The sequence below is a fragment of the Aethalodelphis obliquidens genome, unplaced genomic scaffold (genome assembly GCF_003676395.1).
Source record: "Aethalodelphis obliquidens isolate GAN/ISIS:26980383/991018 unplaced genomic scaffold, ASM367639v1 scaffold30, whole genome shotgun sequence".
In the NCBI taxonomy this organism is placed as follows: domain Eukaryota; kingdom Metazoa; phylum Chordata; class Mammalia; order Artiodactyla; family Delphinidae; genus Aethalodelphis; species Aethalodelphis obliquidens.
This window is the reverse complement of record NW_020837974.1, coordinates 13,868,343-13,884,503: the sequence shown is the minus strand read 5'-3', so window position 1 is coordinate 13,884,503 and position 16,161 is coordinate 13,868,343. Positions and strand designations below refer to the sequence as shown.

The window sequence follows — 16,161 nt, the reverse complement described above, 5'->3', positions numbered from 1 at the left end:
TTTTTTGGATTCCATGTTTCCACGTGGAGTGATATCAATTAGTGTAGCTCTGCTCCCTCACTCACATCTCTAATTGTTAAGTTTGGAGGAAGAAAAAGCCTGATAGCTCAGCGTCTTGTTCTCTCCCTTATGGGCTCTTCCTGTCTGAAAAGAGCACTGCTGGCCTGGAGCTTGCACTGGCCCATCACCTCCTGTGAATGGCCAGGTGGTAAATTACCTAATTCTGCGTGCAGCATACGGAAGCTGACATTTTGATCCCTGTCTTCCTGACCCCAGCATTTAAAAAAATTTCAACCAGAGAGAGAAGAAAAATGCAGTTTATTGATTCCTCTCCATCTGTCATCAGTGGCAAAGTCAACCAAAGATTTATGTAAAGATAATGTTGACTGCTACCTACTAAACACACCTACCACCTTCATGGCATGCATCCTGCATCCTGGATTCCTTCTTACCCACAGAAAGGCCCTAAGTCTCTTCCTGCCTTAAAATTTGCTCCGTTCAATATTAGCACACCTGTCCCAACTTTCTTTCAGGTAGTGTTGCATATACCATCCTTTCATGTTTGACAATCCCACAGCCTCCTATTTAATGTGTGTTTATTATGAGCAAAATCTACATCTAATCTACTTATATCTAATCTAACAATCTTTGTCTGGAGGTTAGAATATATTTAGTCTGATAATATTGAATGCGATTCCTGATTTATTTGGATTTCAATCAACAATCCATTTACTTTCTGTTTATCTCATATGTTCTGTGTTCCCCTTTTCTCTTTTGTGGTATTAATCAAGTGCTTTTTATTATTCCATTTCCCCCTTACTAACTATACATTCTTTAAGCGATTATCCTAGAGATTGCAATGTATATCCTTGACCCACTGGTATATATCCTAAATGAGTACATTTATCACTTCAATATGATGGAAGAACCCAAGAACACTTTTAACTCCATTCTCCCCACTCCTACCTTTTGTACAATTGTTGTCATGGATTTTATTTCTTCATATACTTAACAACCTACCAAACATTGTTATTAAGATGTATTATTATAAGATTAAAATATAATAATTGCTATTTAGATTTACCACCTATTTATCATTACCAAGCTCTTTATTCTCCTGTTTCCATTCTTCTATCTGGAATCATATTTCCTCTGCCTGGACAACTCACTCTACCATTTCTTTTAGGATGGGTGTTGGTGAAAAATTCTCTACCTGTGTGTCTAAAAATGTATTTACTTCACAAATATTTTTAAATCATAATATTTTTAAGGCTTCACCTTTTTTCTTTTAAAATTAAGTTCATTGAGGACAGTTTATACACAATAACATGCATTCATTTTAAGTGTACAGTTTGATGAGTTTTGACAAATGTACAAACATTTGTATAAACATCAATCAAGACATAAGCATTTCCATCAATCCTAAAAAATTCCTTGGTGTCCCTTTGCAGTCAGTCCCCCTCCCAGTCTCTACCCCAGGCATCCACTGAATTACTTTCTGTCACTATAGATTTATTTTGCCTGTTCTAGAATTTCATAAGAATGAAATAATGGGGTATGTACTCTTTTGTGTCTGGCTTCTTTCACTCAGAATAACATTTTTAAGGTTCAGCCATGATGTGGTGGGTATCTAGTTTTTTCCTTTTAATTACTGAGCAGTATCTCATTATATGCATATACAATAATTTGTTTATCCATTCATCTATTGATGAACATTTGGATTATTTCCAGTTTGGGACTGTTATGAATAAGGCTGCTATGAACATCCACGTAAAAGTCATAGTGTGGACTTTATTTCTCTAAGAAAATTACCTACAACTGAAATCGCTGAGTCAGTGTAACTGTGCATTTAACTTTATAAGGAACTGATAGTTTTTCAAAATTATTTGATTATTTACATTCCCAACAACATTGTATGAGAGTTCTAGTTGCTCCATATTTTTGGCAACACCTGGTACTGTCAGGTGTTTAACATTTATCCATTCTACTGGTTGTGTAGAAGTATTCCATTGTGGTTTTAATTTGCATTTCCTGATGACTAACAATGTTCAGCATGCTTTCCTGTGTGATTAGCCATTCCTCTATCTTGTGAAGTATTGTTCTATCATTTGCCCATTTAAAAACAGAGTTGTTTCTTTTCATTTTATTGAGTTGCAAGATTTCTTGATATAGTCTTAATTCAAGTTCTTTGCCAGATATATAGCATTATATATATAATATATAAATATAAATTATATAATATATATAAATATAAATTATATGTACATAATTGTTCCCTATCTGTGGCTTTTTTTCTGAAATGATAAATAATCTGTGGTCTTTTTTTTTGGCCGCACTGCATGGCTTGAGGGATCTTAGTTCCCCGACCAGGGATTGAACCCAGGCTATGGCAGTGAAAATGCCGACTCCTAACCACTGGACTGCCAGGGAATTCCCAATTTTTCCTTTTTGTGGCTTTTTTCATTTTTTCAAAGATGTCTTCTGAAGAGTAAAAGATTTTAATTTTGATGAAGTAAACTATCAATATTTTCCTTTTATAATTTGTGCTTTTTGTGTCCTGTTTAAGAAATTTCTGCCTTCTCCAAGTTGCAAAGATTTTTCTCCTATGTTTTTTTTAAAGGTTCTGTGGCTTTAGCATTTATTATTTAGGTCTGTCATCTAATTTTCAGTTATTTTTTGTGTATGGATAAGGTAAGTATCAAAGTTCATTTATTTCTACATGAATAAATTCCAGCAGAATTTGATGAAAGGACTAGCCTTTCCCCCATTGAATTCACTTGGCAATTTTGTCGAAAGTCAATTGATCACGTACCTGTAGATCTATTCCTGGTCTATAATATTATTTCCTTGGGTCTATACATCTATTCTTTTGCCAAAACCACACTCTCTTAATTAGCTTTATAGTACATCTTAAAATCAGGTAGTCCTTTCCAACTTTCTTCTTTTTAAAGATTGTTTTGGCTATTATATGTCCTTTGCATTTATATATAAATTTTAGAACCAGCTTGTCACATTCTGAGGAAAAGCTTTCTGGCATTTTGACTTGGATTATGTTGAACCTAAAGATCAATTTGGGGGACAATTAACATCTTAAAAATGTCAAAACTCTAAATCATGAACATGTTGTATCTTTTATTTTTGATCTTTTAAAATTTCTCTCAGCAGTGTTTTGTAGTTTTCAGCATACAGATCTTGGACTTATTTTGTTAAGCGTGTCCCTAATATTTCATGTTTTTGATACTATTGTGAATGGTGCTATTTCCCCAATTTCATTTTCCAGTTGCTTATTTGTGGTATTGATCTTGTATTCTGCGACCTTGCTAAAGTCACTTATTTAGTTCTAAAAGCTTTTTCTGGTAGATTCCTTAAGATTCTCTACCTATACAATCATATTGACTTTGAGTAAAACAGTTTTACTTTTTTCTTACCAATTTGTATGCATTTAATTTATCTTAATTGACTTACTTCACTGGCTGGAGACCCCAACAAATTTTCAATAGAAGTCTTGTTCCTGGTTTTACAGGGACAGCATTCAATCTTTGACTATTTGGTATGATGGTTGCTGTTCATTTTTTGTAATGCCTTTTATCAAGTTGAGGAAGTTCCCTTCTATTCCAACTTTTCTGAGAATTTTCAATTGTGTATGGGTGTTGAGCTTTGTCAAATGCTCTTTACGCATGCATTAAGATGGTCATGATTTTTTCTTCTCTGAATATGATAAATTACACTGATTAATTTTTTAAAATTTAAACCAACTTTGCCAGCCTGGGAAAAACTCCACTTTGCCAAAAGATGTCTTATCCTTTTGATACATTGCTGGGTTCCATTTGCTACTATACTGTTAAAGCTTTTGCATTTATATTTATTTTATTTCTTGTAAAGCCTTTATCTGATTTTGGTAATGGGGTAATATTGAACTCATAAAATGACTTGAGATGTGTTACTGTATTTTATGAAAGATTTTTATAAGATTGGTATTTGTTCTTTATTAAATGTGTGTTAGGATTCAACAGAGAAGTCATCTGGGCATGAAGGGATTTGCTTTTGTGTTTGGAAGGAAGAGGTTATTAATTATGAATTAAATTTCTTTAAAAGATATGAAACTATTCATATTTTCTATCTCTTCTTGGATCTGTTAATTTGTATTTTCAAGGAATTTTTCTATTTTGTCTAAGTTGTCAAGTTTTTTGGAATAAAGTTTTTTATAATAGTCCCTTGTTATTTTTAATGTCTTTAGGATCTATAGTGAAGCCCCTTCCATTAGGCCTGATCTTGGTAATTTGTATTTTCTCCAGATTTTAAAATCAGGTTAGAGATTTACCAATTTCATTGACATTTTCTCTATTATTGGTACATTTTCTATTTTATTGATTTCTGTTGTTATTTTTATTATTTCCTTCCTTCTATTTTCTTGGGGTTTAATTTGCTCTTTTTCTAGTTCTGAGAGTGGAATCTTAGAATATTGGTTTTAAACCTTTCATCTTTTTCTAAAATAAACATTTTAAGCTATAATTTTCCCTCGAAGCACTGTTCTAGCTGCATTCCACAAATTTTAACACATTGCATTTTCATTTCATTCAGTCTAAATTTTTTTTAAACTTCCTTTGTTTTTTATTCTTTGGCTTGTGCATTATGTAAAACTGTGTTTTACTTATAAAATATATGAGCATGTTCTAAGTATCTTATTGATTTCTAGTTTATTTCCATTGTGGTCAGATAATGTTTTCTGTATGATCTCAATATTTTGGAATTTATTGAGGATCCTCCTGAGGCCCAACATATGGTCTTTTATGAACATTCCATGTGTCCCTGAGAAGACTGTGTATCCCGCAGTTGCTAATGCAGTGCTTTATAGATTCAGTTTGGTCAAGTTATTTGCTAGTGTTTGACAAGTCTTCTATATCTTTACATGTTTTATCCGTGCTGAGGGAGGTGTGTTAAAGTCTCCCACAATGTTTGTGGATTTGTTGTTTTCTTCATGTATTGTGCGTCATGTATTTTAAAAGCTTTGTTATGGGTACATTTTGGATTACTATATTTTCTTAATGAATTGGCTCTTTATCATTATGAATTAATGCTATTTATGTCTGGCAATACATCTTGTCCAATATTAATATAGCTGTTCCAGAAGTCTCATGATTAATATTCTCATGATATGTATTTTTCTATCCTTGTACTTTTAACCTATCTGTGTTTGTATATTTAAAGAGTGTATCTTGTCAATAGTCTATAGTTGAATCTTACTGTATTTTTATCCAGCCTGATGTTTTCTGCCCTTTAATTGTAGCATTAGACTCTTTAAATTAAATGTAATTAACAATATATTTAGGTGTCAATTTATTATTCTGCTGTTCATTTTCTCTTTGTCCCATCTCTACTTTTTCCTCTTTTCATGCCTTCTTTAGCATTAGTTATTTTTCAAATATCCCATTTAATCTCCTTTATTGGAGATTGTTTGCTATCTCTTTGTGCTCTAGGGTTTACTATATGGACCTTCAACATATAGCAGTCTAATATCAAATAATATTATACTACTTCATGGACAATGTATCTTATAAGAGTATACTTCCATTTCTTCCTTCCCATCCTTTGTGCTGTTATTGTCATACACATTTTATTTATACATTTATTATAAATTCTGTAGTACATTGGTATTATTTTTGCTTTAAACAGTCAATTATCTTTTAGAGAAACTTAAAACTGAGAAAACCATATTGTTTATATTTGCTCAGATATTAACCATGTCCAGCTGTCCTCATTCTTGAGTTTCTAATGGTTATCATTTTACTTCAGCCTGATAGCTATAAACTCTTTTACTTTTTGTTTATCTGAAAAACTATTTCATCTTCAAATTTGGAGAATATTTTTGCCGGATAGAGAATTCTATGGCTTCTTTTTTTTAATTTTTAATTTGGAAATGTGGTATTTTATATTATTTTTTTATTTTTATTTTTTAATTTTATTGGAGTATAGTTGATTTACAACGTTGTGTTAGTTTCAGGTGTACAGCAAAGTGAATCAGTTATACATGTACGTATATCCACTCTTTTTTAGATTCTTTTCACATATAGGCCATTGCAGAGTATTGAGTAGAGTGCTGGATAGAGAATTCTAGACATTTTTGTTTGTTTTTGTTTTCTTTTTCAGTACTTTAGATGCTGTTTCATTGTCTTCTGGCTTGCATTATTTGTGAAAAGAAGTTAGTTGATTCTTACCTCTGTTCTCCTGATAGAACATGCCCTTTTTTCCTGGATGCTTTAAGATTTTCTCTTTGCCACTGGTTTTCAGCAGCTTAATTATGGTGTACATTGGAGTGGTTTTCCTTGTGTTCTTCCTATATGGAGTACATTAAGCCACTTAGATCTATGTATTTATAGCTTTTATCAAATTTGAAAATTTTTAGCCATTAGTTATTCAAAAAATTTTTTTCTGCCTAACCTCCTCACCACACACACAGACTTAAGGTATTGAAATTGAACATATGTTATCAATATTGCTTGATATTGTCCCAAAATTCACTGAGCTCTATTTTTTTCAAGGATTTTTCTCTGTGTGTTTCTGTTTCTATTGCTATGTCTGAAAGCTCACTTGTCTTTTTTTTCTACAGCATCTAATCTTATGCTAAGTCCATCAGGCAACTTTTTAATACTAAATACTACATTTTTCAGCTCCAGAATTTTATTTGCTCTCAAAATAATTTCTACTTCTTTATTTATAGTGTTTACATTTTCCTTTAAATCCTTGAACGTATTTATAATAGCTATATGAAAGCCCCCATTAGCTAATTCCATTATTCCTGTTATTTCTGCTTCTTTGTCTATGGATGCTGTGCGTGTTACACTAGAATTTCCGGATTTTGTTGTTGTTCTTAAAGAGTTTTGAAGTTTGTTAGGCAAATAAGTTACTTGAGCATTAGCTTGATCCATTTGATGATTTTTTTTTAAGCTTGGTTGTAGTACTAGAATAACTTCTATTCTAATGCTAGTTCAGTACTACTTCTAAGGTACAATCTACCTGGGGTCTCTACTGGAATCCCAGGTATTTTGTCCACTCAGGCTCATCAGAACTTAAATGTCTTCCATTTCTTTCTTACCCTAGGAATTGTTCAGCTTACAGCTCTCTACCAGCTGTTCTTTGCCTGACCTCGTGGAATTTTATCCTGTGGCTGTACATCTTAGTTATCAACCAGGAACTCAAGGGAATCCCTATGAAGATTTTCTCAGCTATTTGCTGCATAGTTTTCTCTCTGACAAATTCCAGCTATCTAAGCCTCCATGAAGTGTGATCTCTGTTTCCTCAACTCAGTGAGACCACTGTGCTGTGCTTTGGTTTCTTTTCCCTTTACAGTGTACAGAAAATGAATCCAGGCAGAAAGCTGGGCAGAATCCAGGCAGAGAGTAGGGCTCATCTCATTTCTTTCTTCTTTTCTTTTAAAATTTAATTTAATTAATTTATTTTTTATACAGCAGGTTCTTATTAGTTATCCGTTTTATACATATCAGTGTATATATGTCAATCCCAATCTCCCAATTCATCCCACCACCACCCTGCCCTCACTTTCCCCCCTTGGTGTCCGTACATTTGTTCTGTACATCTGTGTCTCTATTTCTGCCTTGCCAACCAGTTCATCTGTACCATTTTTCTAGATTCCACATATATCCGTTAATATACGATATTTGTTTTTCTCTTTCTGACGTACTTCACTCTGTGTAACAGTCTCTAGGTCCATCCACATCTCTACAAATGACCCAATTTTATTCCTTTTTATGGCTGAGTAATATTCCATTGTATATATGTACCACATCTTCTTTATCCATTCGTCTGTCGATGGGCATTTAGGTTGCTTCCATGACCTGGCTATTGTAAATAGTGCTGCAATGAACACTGGGGTGTATGTATCTTTTTGAATTATGGTTTTCTCTGGGTATATGCCCAGTAGTGGGATTGCTGGGTCATACAGTAATTCTATTTTTAGTTTTTTAAGGAACCTCCATACTGTTCTCCATAGTGGCTGTATCAATTTACATTCCCACCAACAATGCAAGAGCATTCCCTTTTCTCCACACCCTCTCCAGCATTTGTTGTTTGTAGATTTTCTGATGATGCCCATTCTAACTGGTGTGAGGTGATACCTCATTGTAGTTTTGATTTGCATTTCTCTAATGATCAGTAATGTTGAGCAGCTTTCCATGTGCCTCTTGGCCATCTGTATGTCTTCTTTGGAGAAATGTCTACTTAGGTCTTCTGCCCATTTATTGATTGGGTTGTTTATTTTTTTAATATTGAGCTGCATGAGCTGTTTATGCATTTTGGAGATTAATCCTTTGTCCATTGATTTGTTTGCAAATATTTTCTCCCATTCTGAGGGTTGTCTTTTCATCTTGTTTATAGTTTCCTTTGCTGTGCAAAAGCTTTTAAGTTTCATTAGGTCCCATTTGTTTATTTTTGTTTTGATTTCCATTACTCTGGGAGGTGGGTCAAAAAGGATCTTGCTGTTATTTATGTCAAAGAGTTTTCTTCCTGTTTTCCTCTAAGAGTTTTATAGTGTCTGGTCTTACATTTAGGTCTCTAATACATTTTGAGTTTATTTTTGTGTATGGTGTTAGGGAGTGTTCTAATTTCATTCTTTTATATGTAGCTGTCCAGTTTTCCCAGCACCACTTATTGAAGAGGCTGTCTTTTCTCCATTGTATATCCTTGCCTCCTTTGTCATAGATTAGTTGACCATAGGTGCGTGGGTTTATCCCTGGGCTTTCTATCCTGTTCCATTGATCTGTATTTCTGTTTTTGTGCCAGTACCATATTGTCTTGATTACTGTAGCTTTGTAGTATAGTCTGAAGTCAGGGAGTCTGATTCATCCAGCTCTGTTTTTCATCTCATTTATTTCTGTTCTCATATGGATTACAGTCCTTCACTGGCTATTGTCCAATTATTGAAAACAGCTAATTTATATATTTTTATATGTAGTTTTCTAGTTGTTAACAGTGGGGGGAAAGTCTGGTAGTAGCTCAGAAGCAAAAATTCCTCAGCTTTCTTTTTAATAAATATTTTTACTGCATTCAGAATTTTAGATGAACAGTTATTTTCTTTTAGCACACCAAAATTATACTGATGGTTGTAACTTATACTAACTTTTATCATTTCTATTGAGGAGTCATCTATTGTTCCTTTGAAAGTACAGTGTTTGTGTGTGTGTGTGTGTGTGTGTGTGTGTGTGTGTGTGTGCATGTGCTTGCAAAGGTGGAAGGGACTGGCTTCTTTTACTATTTTGTCATTGGTTTTTAGAAATGTAATTATGATTGCCTATGTGTGCCTTTCTTTGTATCTATCCTGCTTGGAGTTATTAGGACTTCCTGAATCTGTAGCTTAATCAGTTTTTGGAAAATTCTCAGCCAAGATTGCATCTACCACATCCTGTCTCTCCCCCTTTTTTTTCGGACTTCAATTACATGTTTGACTATTCATGATGTTCTATGTATCTCTCAAGTTCTTTTCGCTATTTTTCATTCTTTCCTCTGAAGAGAGGAAAGATACTTCAGTAAGATATTGTCCCTGACCTAATTAACAGTTCACTGATCTCTTTTGCTGTGTTGGTTCTGCTTTAAGAAGACCTACTGGATACATTTTGTTGTTGTTGTTCTAGAATTACTATTTTATTCTGTTTTTCAAATAAATTCTAGTTCTTCGCTGGTAAATTTATTCATCTTATCATTCATTTTCTTGAACATTTATCACAGTCGTTTTAATGTTTGTTTTATGTAACTCCAATATGTGGATAACCTATGTTTTTACTGTCTGTTTTTTTTCCTCTTGATTTTTCTCAGTTTGGCCTTGTCCCCTGGCATGTTTGGCAATTTTTTATTAAATGCCAGATATTATATTTGAAACATTGTTGTGGTTCTACATGTTGTTCTCTCCCCTCAGATTTCAGTTTTCATCTGGCAGGCAGATAGGATAGATGTAGATCACCTTTTACTAATCAATAATTGAGGTAATTTGAAGATGGATTTGATTCTCTGAAAGCTTCTGGTTTTCTATTCATCTTAATGCATATAGTCTTTCAGGAGCCTCAACTAGAACCTTAGGGTGTGTATTTGTGCCCTTCCTTCTTGGAAGGTTCTAAACTCCAATTTTTGTTCTGCTGGCATTGTGAGATTCCTGAGTATTCTTCATTGTGTAGCCACTTAGCTGCTGCTTGATTTCTTTTCTTTGCCTTTCACAAATGCCTTTAGGAGGAAAGTGGAGCAGAATAATCCATTCACTTTTCTGAGGTCGTCTTTCCTTGAGTTTTAGTCCCTCAGGTCCTGACTGTCTTGGTAGCACTGCGACCTGATTATTTTCTCTCTAAGCCTGTGGTATTCTCAAAATCTCTGAGATATTATCTTTTTGGCCTTTTGGTCCAATGTTACTTGGAAATCAGCTAATGTTTCAAAAGCAAAGGCAGCAGAGAATGTCAGGTTCACACCAATGCCCTTTCCTTCTCTCTGGGTTCTTGGCCCCATTCTCAAGCTCTTAACTTTGATTCCATTTTTTTAATTGGCTAATATAAGTCTTTGAGTATTTTTTCCAGAATATGTAAAAAAGCCATTTACTTTCTTACCTGTTTCATTTGGAAAATATTTTTCTCTTCCTTTCATACATGTTAACAACTTAAATGAATGTATAAGCCCTGGGTGATACCAGTTACCCTCTCTCTCTTGTTTCATTTTTCATCTGTGATCTAGTGTTACATACACTCTTGAAGCTCTTTTTTTCCCTTGGTTGATAACTTGTTTTTGTTTTGTTGATAACTTAAATTTTCTTATCCTAGAAATCAAAAGAATTATCAGCATATGTGTCAATATAATCTCTTTTCATTAATAATCCAGTCACAGAGTAAACCTTTTGTTTTTTGAAAGGCAGAGAGTGTGTTATTCTTTTCATAGGTATATACTAATGTTTATTGCTTCGAAAAAAAAATACAGGGTATTTTTCTCATTAAAAAAATTAAGCCAATATTAAAAATATTTGTTGTAGAACATTCATATAATATATATCTAAAAAGTAGAAGTCTCCTTAATACTGATTCTCCAGAGTTAGTTAGGTAACAGATAGCATTCCAATAATATTATGTAACATCTTACAGAAAAATCTGAGTGAACTTTTTGGCCAACCCGGTATTTATGGACACTATGTACAAAGTTTTCTTTTTCAAAAATGGTATCATGCACATTATTTTGCAATTTGCTTTTTTCACTTTACAAGATAGTTTGGAAATCTTTTCAAGTTAGCAAATTTTTCTGGTTATCTACTGCTGCATAACAAATCACCCCAAAATTAAATGGCTTAAAACATCAATGTATTACTACCCCTTTTAGTCTGTGGGTCAGAAATTCAGACAGGGCACGGTATGGATGGTGTCTCTCTGCCCTATAATATCTGGGTACTCAGCTGGGAAGACTCTTACAGCAGGGTCTAGAATAGCTGGGGACTGGCCAGATATCTATCTCTATCTTTCCCTCTTCCTCCCCCTCTCCATTTCTCCTTTATTAACTTGCTGCCTCCTATCCTCCACACAGCTAGCTTGGGCTGCCTTGCAGCATGGCAGACTCTGGGTAATTGGACTTCTTACATGGTGACTTAGGGCTCTAAGAGAGTGTTCCAAGAGACAGGACATAAAAGCTTCCAGTTTAAGTCCTAAGCCTGGAAACTGGAACAAAATAACTTCTTTATTCGATTAAAGAAGTAACATATCCTGTCCAGATTCAAGGGAAGGGCGATATAGATCCCAACTTGATGACAGGAATATTAAAGAACGTCCAGCCATAGTTAATGCAACACGGTAAAAAATTCACCTTCAATCAAGCATTATTTACATTCTTCTAACATGAAACATACCCAGACACATCCAAAAGTTCCAAAAGTCTCATCTCCTTGTGGCACCAGGTTCAGGCTTGAGGTCGTGGATCAGTTCATCTAAAGCAGGTTCAGGGGAGGTTCTTCTCAATCTGAAGATCTGTGAGCTCCTCCTTCCTCTTCACTAAATACCCTCCGCACACCCGTGAGGCAGAGATACAGTAAGTGCAACAGACACCCCGTTCAATAGGGGAGGGTGTGGGTGGTGTTTCCTATAGCAGCCACACTGGCTCATAGCAATTGTGAAATCCAGCTGGGAACGTGTCATCGGTTCCTTAATTAAGGCCCAGTCCTGCTTCTTGGGAATGATTCTTCACAGCTCTTGGCCTCATCTTTTGGGCTTTTGGTTCCTCTATCAGCCATTCTCCCTCTCTCATAAGAAATAACTCTTCTTTGCAGCGTGTTTATTGTCCACGGACGGTCAGGGATCCAAAGGCCTCCTTTCCTTTTGTACTGTCTCCGTCCCTTTCAGCCCCAAACTGGTATGTTTTCTTTAAAAACATTGAGGGCTTCCTGTGAGTTAAACTAGAATCCATCCACTAGAGAAAAAGTACACTTACACGCCTCTTGAAGAATAGGCCCTTCTCTATTTTCAGCCCCTGGTGAGGCTGCTGAGGGACCACATCTCTGGGATTCTTAGAAGCTCTTTTAGGCCTGCCCTTAAATATGTGTGAGGTCTTAACAAGGGATTTGACTGTAGCACGTCCCCAACTTAATCTTTATCTGGAGACCACACTTTACTGCCCTGGATTTGAATGTTTTTGCCTGGAGATGTCAGAATGAGCAACAGTTCTCCTCTCGAACACAGCAAGTCCTGGTTCTTTCTATTTCCTCTAAATTCTACTCAGAACAATGGAATGATTTCTGCTTTAATTCATCTCTGCTTGTCTTTTATCACAGGCATCTAGAAAAACCCAGTTGGCTCCTTCTATGCTCTACTTGGAACTCTTCTAGTCAGATCCATGAGTTCATTAGGTAGCCTTCTCATCTGTGTCACATTACTACAGGCAACTGTTTTGCTAACTGACCCACCAGTACATGGCTCAGGTGCTCTGTTTCCCAGCTTCCAGGAACAGTCTTCTTGGCGTCCTTCAAGTCATTTCCAGGAGTCTTCCTGAGGCCCTTGCGGCTTTCACTAATAGACTTACGAGGCACTTCTGCGTTGTCCAATCCCAAAGCCAACGTTTTAAGTGTTTGTTACAGCGCCAGTCTACTTCCAGATACTGAATTTTGTTCTGGTTTTCTGTTGCTGCCTAACAAACCACTCTAAAACCTCCTGCCACAAAGTAGAGAATGTGCTTTGTAAAGAAGCCAATGCATTCCATTGTCCGCATTTTGATAGGATACATGAAAAATGTTACCCTCCAGCACGTACCCAAATGATTTTTTCTTTTTCTGCCTATTTCTCTTCAGAATGCAACAGACCCCGTCATCCCCCTCTACCCTTGACTGTCTTGGGCACTTGAAGCAGATGTAGTTATTGTAGTTATTATATAGAACTGCTTTTTCAGGTAAAACAAAAGAAGGAAAGACAGGGGAAGGGCTGAGGTAGAGGTGGCAATGACTTTGACCATGTTAGAAAATGTTTACCACTTGGTAAGGTAGCAATCGTCCAGGTGTCTGATTTGTATAACTCTGAGTCCCAAAGCTAGAGGTAGGTGATAGAACAAAGTTAATGCTTACTCCCAGCTGTTTGCTGGAGGGCTGTATTATTCTGGGTTGGAGAGAGTACTTATGCCAAATCAAGGTACAAATGCATGGAACCCATTTTGTTCTATGTTGGTTTTAGCTTCCATTGTGATATTTGGTACAAGATTTTCTTTGGCAATTTAACAGGAAGGAGCTGACACGTTTTGACCCTTAATAAATATATATTGAACAAATAAATAAAAGTTGGAGCAAGGGTACCAGGGCCTGAGAACCTGCAACCCTCTTAACCTGGAAGTCTCAAAACGGTCATAGTTGGCGAGGACCAGGAAACTGTATTTAGTGTAAAGTCTGCCACCTGGCTTTCTAGTTCTTGATGTCCATTGAGATCCTTGATTTTTTTTCCCTCAAGGTTATGTCTTTGACATCTGTTAACTACTCATGAATAATGACAATAGCCAGCATTTGTTGAACACTTACTATGCCTGGAGCTGAGTCAACTGAGTGAATGGCTATTCCAGGTTATCACATTTAATGTTTACAACAACCTTATGGAGTAGATACTCTAATTATCCCCATTTGACAGATGAGGACAGTGAGGTTTAGAGAGAACCAACAGTTTGCCCAAATTCACACAGGCAGTGAGGGCAGAGATCTGACAGATGTGTCCTGCTCTGGTTAAATGGTTAAATCTACTTTCTACCAGGAACTCCATGTGTGTATATAGACTGGCTTAAGGGACTTTGGTGACTTGGTTGCCATCCAGAAAACGACAGAACAACTGCTACAGAGGCAACAGATTACTAGAAGATGCAACTTTCATCCAAACTAAGAGATCGGTGGGAAAGATCATTCTGAGACTCTATCCACTCTTTTAGTTCATCTGCCCGTGACCCTTCAGGGAAACTCTTGGAAGTGCCTTCTCTGTATTGATACATCTCTGAACTAGGTAGGTAAGATTCAGCCAATGTCTTACGAAGATAATTTTGGAAGTAGGGCAGGTACAAGGAAAGATAGTAAGAATACGAGGTAGCAAATGCTAAATGCCAAAGGTATGGTACCAGCAATGAGTGCTACGAGGGCTCAGAGGAACCACGCCCAGGCTGCAAACCAGGAGGTGCAGACAAGGAGGGGACCCTGATTAACTTGGGCTGCTGGCTGGCAGCACCAGTGCCCACGTTCTCTTGGCAGCCGCCCCAGCAGGAACAGAGGTGACTGCTGAGTTGTTTGGACAAGAGGCTTATGGCAGTATTGCCTCCTTGGCTCCTGATTGGTGTGAGAATTTTTATATATATCTTTTCTTTGATTCTGGGAATTGGAAGACTCTCAGTTGGTGGCACAGTCTTTCTGCCACCTAGAGGGGGCAGGAAACTAGGGACCCTGGAAAAGAGAGTGCTGTGAGGAAAGAGTAGCCTGCTCCAGCCAGGTGGGTTCCTTCTCCTGTGGCGCGCCCTTGGGAGGAGCAGAAAGGGACTGGTAGGTGCCTGATTCTGTCTATGGGACAGACAGAGATGCATCTTGGTGTTCTGATTTTTCTTTTCTTTCTTTTCCTCTTTTTTTGACGACACAAAGCTTGGTAGCACTGTGTATTCTGTCAGCTTCTGGGCACATGAGAGGTAGACAGGTGGGGACCAGAAAAGGTGACTGGAGGCTCTAAGCTAACGGGTTGCCCTTGAGGCACAGGGCAGAGGAGGAAAGGGGTCTGTCTCGGTATGGACTTGGCAGGGGGCAGTGCCAGGGCAGGTTGCAGACGGTCTTTGAGATGCCTAGCTCACACCTGTGTCCAAGCACCCTCTCCCCCTCGTCAGATCCATTCTGTGACCTTGGAAAGGGAAGTGGGGGGCCAAACCACGTGTTCTCAGGCCCTGGGGAGAGGGATCAGAGGTCGGTGGGCGATCGCCGCAGAAGTGCCCCCCTAGATGGTGCTGGGGTGAGCACCTCGAACCCTCCTCCTCCCCCGGTTTTGGCCGCCGGCACCTCAACTCGGCGCCCGCCCTCCCCCCCCCCGGGCGCGGATGCAGGTGTGATCCTGGCCCTGGGGATGAAGTAGTTAAGGTGGGGGGCGCTTGGGTAAGTTGTCCAATACCGAGGAACAGCAGTTTGCCGGAGTTAACGTGGGCAGCTTCTTTGGGGAGGAAGGAAGGAGGACCGTCTGCCAAGCTCCAGTTCGCCCCCCGCGCGTGTGCCTGTGTGTGCAGTGCGTGTGTGTGTGTGTGTGTGTGTGTGTGTGTGTGTGTGTGTATGCGCGAGTGTGAGTGCGCGCGCGCCGAGGCGTTCCTCAGGTTGCGCTGCCTGGAAACCGAGGGAGCCATTGGCAAGGCGGAGGGGTGGGGGTGGTGTCTCCCAGACCCCCCGAGGCGAGGCGCGCCCCGAACCCCGGCTCCTGACGCGGGCGAAGGCAGGGCGGGGAAGGCGCCGCGGGCGGTTTCAAGGCCCCGGGGGGCCCACCGGGGAGGAGCCGGGGAGGAGGCCGGAGCTGCATGGAGTTTCTAGGGCGCGCAACTCCGGCGGGGCCTCGGCCACTGGGCTCCGGGGCTCAGCGAGGCAGCCGCGCACATGGGCTGAGCCCGCGCGCCGGGGCTCTGCACGGCCAGCGGGAGCGGGAGGGGTAGAGGAGC

General features: G+C 38.1%; 1 protein-coding gene across 1 annotated transcript in view; it reads left to right on the top strand.

The window, feature by feature from the left end:
• CALN1 (calneuron 1) overlaps window positions 1-16,161 on the top strand; it is a 433,822-nt gene that overhangs the window by 32,195 nt on the left and 385,466 nt on the right. The window lies entirely within an intron of this gene.